The 3,972-nt window shown below is 41.7% G+C and overlaps 1 long non-coding RNA gene across 1 annotated transcript; it reads right to left on the bottom strand.

Annotated features, from left to right (window-relative positions):
* Positions 1 to 2,925: 2,925 nt before the first annotated feature.
* LOC141943790 (uncharacterized) lies at positions 2,926 to 3,637 on the bottom strand. The gene is made up of 2 exons (XR_012629050.1): positions 3,286 to 3,637; positions 2,926 to 3,240 (listed from the first exon to the last, which is right to left on the bottom strand). It is a non-coding gene; the product is annotated as an uncharacterized LOC141943790 (long non-coding RNA).
* Positions 3,638 to 3,972: the final 335 nt, after the last annotated feature.

Genomic DNA, 3,972 nt, shown 5'->3' with positions numbered 1-3,972 from the left:
GGAGTACTGTGTTCAGCTCTGGGCTTCCCAAGAAAAGAAAGACATAGACTTGTTTGAGCGAGTCCCAGAAGAGGCCACTAAGATGATCAGGTTGTTGGTGCACCTCCCTTATGAGGGCAGGCTGAGAGAGTCGGGGTTGTTCAACCTGGAGAAGAGAAGGCTCTAGGGAGACCTTATAGTGGCCTTCCAGTACTTAAAGGGGGCCTACAGGAAAGATGTGGAGGAACTTTTTATCACAGAGTATAGTGATATGACAAAGATAACAGTTTTAAACCCAAAGAGAGTAGATTTAGATTAGATATAAGAAAGAAATTCTTTACTGTGAGGATAGTGAGACACTGGAACAGGTTGCCCAGAGAGGTTGTTGATGGCCCCTCCCTGGAAGTGTTCAAGGCCAGGTTGGACGGGGCTTTGAACAACTTGATCTGGTAGAAGGTGTCTGCCCGTGGCAGGGGGGTTGGAACTACAGGATCTTTAAGGTCCCTTCTAAACCAAAACATTCTATAACATATATAATATGATATGATATAGTTCAGATTGTCCTTTCACATATTTTTCCTGGGTTTTTTTCCTTCTTTTTAGGTCTCTTTTCTTTGTATCTCTTCTCTGTTCCTTCTGTACTTGCCTACCTTCCTTTTCCCTCCAATTTATATGCCTTTATATTCCCTACTCTTTTATGGCCTCTGAATATTCTGTGCTATAATCTTTCCTTCCACCCCTCTTTCCTTTCACTCTCTTTCTATTCCATTTTGTCTTCACCCTTTCTTTTGTATCCTCCTTTCTCTCAAATTCTTCACCTTTTTCTCCCTACATCATTCCTTTGTGGACTTTTACTTTTTCTCCCTTTCCCATCACATGCACATGTCTCTCTCTTCCTTTATTTCTTCTCCCACATTTCTGTGAAGTCCCAGTCATTCATTGTCCTCTGTCCTCAGCCTCATTGCCAGTTTTTGGGAAGGGGGAGAACTGTTTAAATTCAGTTGTAGATTAAAATACAGTGCATGAAGCTGATTTTCAGTGAAAGAATGTCCCACAGTGAGAGATTAGTGATCACTGTTCATGGAGGAGCAGAGGTACTATGGGCTTCTTGGTGATACCTGTGTAGATCCAGGAGCTAGTCTAGCAGGGAGGGCTGATGCTCAGTGCTACAGACTAAAATTTTACATTAACAAAACTCTAAGATCCTGTGTGTCATGGTGTCATCCTCTCCCTTTTGTCAACAGCAATGGGTTAGTGCAAGTGCCCTGAGGCATGCAGATATTATAGACCTTGATATTTTATCTCAATTTAGAAAATTTTAGCCCAATTTGTCTTTTCACCTTTTCTTATAAGGGTGTTCTGGTTTCAGCTGAAAAAATTAATTTTCTTCCTAGTAGCTGGTATAGTGATGTGTTTTGGATTTGGGATGAGAATAATGTTGATAACACACTATATTTTAGTTGTTGCTAAGCAGTGTTTATACTAAGTCAAGGACTTTTCAGCTTTTCGTACTGGTGCCAGTAGAGGCAAGAAGGTTGGAGGGGACACAGCAAGGACAGCTGACCCAAACAAGCCAAAGGGCTATTCCATACCGTATGACAACCATGCCCAGTATACAAACTGGGGGGAGTTAGCCAGGGGGCACCAAGGTTCAGGGATTGGCTGGGCATCAGTCAGCAGGTAGTGAGCAATTGTATTGTGCATCACTAGTTTTGCATATTCTATTATTATTGTTGTTGTTATTGTTATTATTATTTTCCCTTCATTTTCTGTCCTATTAGCTGTCTTTATCTCAACTCATGAGTTTTACTTTGTTTTCTTTCTTGACTCTTTCCCCCATCCCACTGGGGGGCGGGGAGTGAGTGAGCAGCTGTGTGGTGCTTAATTGCCAGCTGGGGTTAAACCACAACAAAGGATCTTACTCTTATTTATAGGAAGGCACTTTCAGAGCACTCTTGCAGTGGTTATGGGACCCTCCTGTAAATGACAGTCACTATCATTAATGGCTAATAAGGGCCCGAATCCTCTTGCTTTAATTTCATTCTGCATCCCAGGACAATACAGGCTTTTTTACTCTGTATACAATGATATTTCACTGTGTCATTTTAGAAACTGCTGTTCTTCACAGACCATTCTTTGAGCATACCTACATTATAGGAAAATGGAGGCAGTACACATGGCTTGCTTTCTTTCTACACCATATAGTATTTCAGAGAGCTCTCTTCTACCACACCTCACTTTTCTCCTAACCAGATTAATGGATCTGATTCTTTTATATTTTGTCCCTATTTGAAACATTCCCCTGTGATTCTAGTAATTTTCTCTTGCTTTTCTCAAGATCTCTTCCAATTTCTTTCATGGCCTCTTTGAGGAGCTGAGGTGACCAAAAGTAAATGTCATATTCAAAGTAAGGACATAGTGTAGAGCAGGTTTTATACAACAGCATTATATAATTTTGTCCGTGCTATTCACTGTCTCCTTTCCCATGCAGCCAAACATCTTATTTGCTGCTTCTGCACGTGGAGCAGATATCTTCACTGAATGATCTGTAATGATGCCTAGAACTCTTTTCCTAAGAAATAGCAGCTAATTCTGAATCCATCAGTATGTATCGGTAGCTTAAATTGTTCCTTCCAGTGTTCATTACCTTACACTTGTCTAAAATGAATCTAATCTGCCCTTGTGTTGACCAATTTTTCTAGTTTGATAGGTCTTCTCAGAATTTCTCACCTCATCTTCACTGAAGGATTTTGTTCCACTAGAACACTAGAACTAGTGCACTTTGCTTGGGTCATCCTCTCTTCCTAGTATTTAATACTAACACAGTGGGACTGATTCATTGCTCATGTTCCTTGATCAACACCTGTGTCCTGGTTTCAGCCAGGATAGTGTTACTGATTGTTACTGATTGTTACGGAGGCTTCCAAATAAGCAACCCACCACCAATTTAAAAAAAATAAATAGATTTATTTTTTTCATAAAACCACCAGTCAGCTCTCCGTAGATTACAGATCCGGATGCCCACAAGAGGAGAACAGAATAACTTTCTGGGGTTTAACAATAACCTGAAATACTTTACAAAGCCCCACTCCCCGGGGGTTTAACGACAACCCCAAACGAAAACTTCACTTCCTGGGGTTTAACGGGAACCCAAAATGTAAAACAAAGCCTCACACCCCAGGGGTTTAACGACAACCCCAAACGAAAACTTCACTTCGTGGGTTTAACGAGAACCCAAAACGAAAAACAAAGCTTCACAGCCTAGGGGTTTAACGACAACCCCAAACGAAAACAAAACTTCACTACCTAGGGTTTAACGACAACCCAAAACGCTCTATCACTCACCTAGAAAGTGAGGGCTCTCAACCTCGAGGACCTGCTCAGGGCAGCGTCCCGACCCAAAGTACCTCGAGGAGTTTCCTTGGGCAGCGTCCTGACCCAAGGGGAGAGTCCTGACCGCAGCATACAGCTCCAGGGGACGAGCTCAAAATGGCTCCCCCAAGGGACTCCGTTTATACCCAGACCGAATCTGACCTGTAGTCAATAGCGGCTCCCATTGGTCAAAGGTCTCAACTACCGCGAGACCCTGAAAACAAAGACAGCCAAAAGCTGCCACGTTTCAACAACCAGGAAGCTCTGTTTTCACTGGGCGGATGCACCTGCCACACTGATTTGTTATTAATTTGAGTTGATGATTTTTGGTGATTTTGATAAGGAATGATTAGGACTAATCTATTAAATAGAATCTCACAGAAATACTGGTTTTTATAAAAGATAGTGGTGTAATGTTTTAAGTAGTCATAGAGATGTTGTATGTAGTTTAAGGTAACCATACAACCAGTTACGCTGCTAGACGAGGTACCATTGTTAGACTGTTTGATAAGCATGATTTATTGCCCTGTAGACCAGATGTTTTAAAAGCTGTATTGTGAAAGGGCATCGAGGCATGTTAAAATTGCAATGTGAGCCAAAGTCCTTGAGTCAAGGACATTG

This window comes from Strix uralensis, chromosome 5 (assembly GCF_047716275.1).
Source record: "Strix uralensis isolate ZFMK-TIS-50842 chromosome 5, bStrUra1, whole genome shotgun sequence".
NCBI classification, from domain to species: domain Eukaryota; kingdom Metazoa; phylum Chordata; class Aves; order Strigiformes; family Strigidae; genus Strix; species Strix uralensis.
Note: the sequence above shows the minus strand (reverse complement) of the source record. Positions and strands in the feature narration are given on the sequence as shown.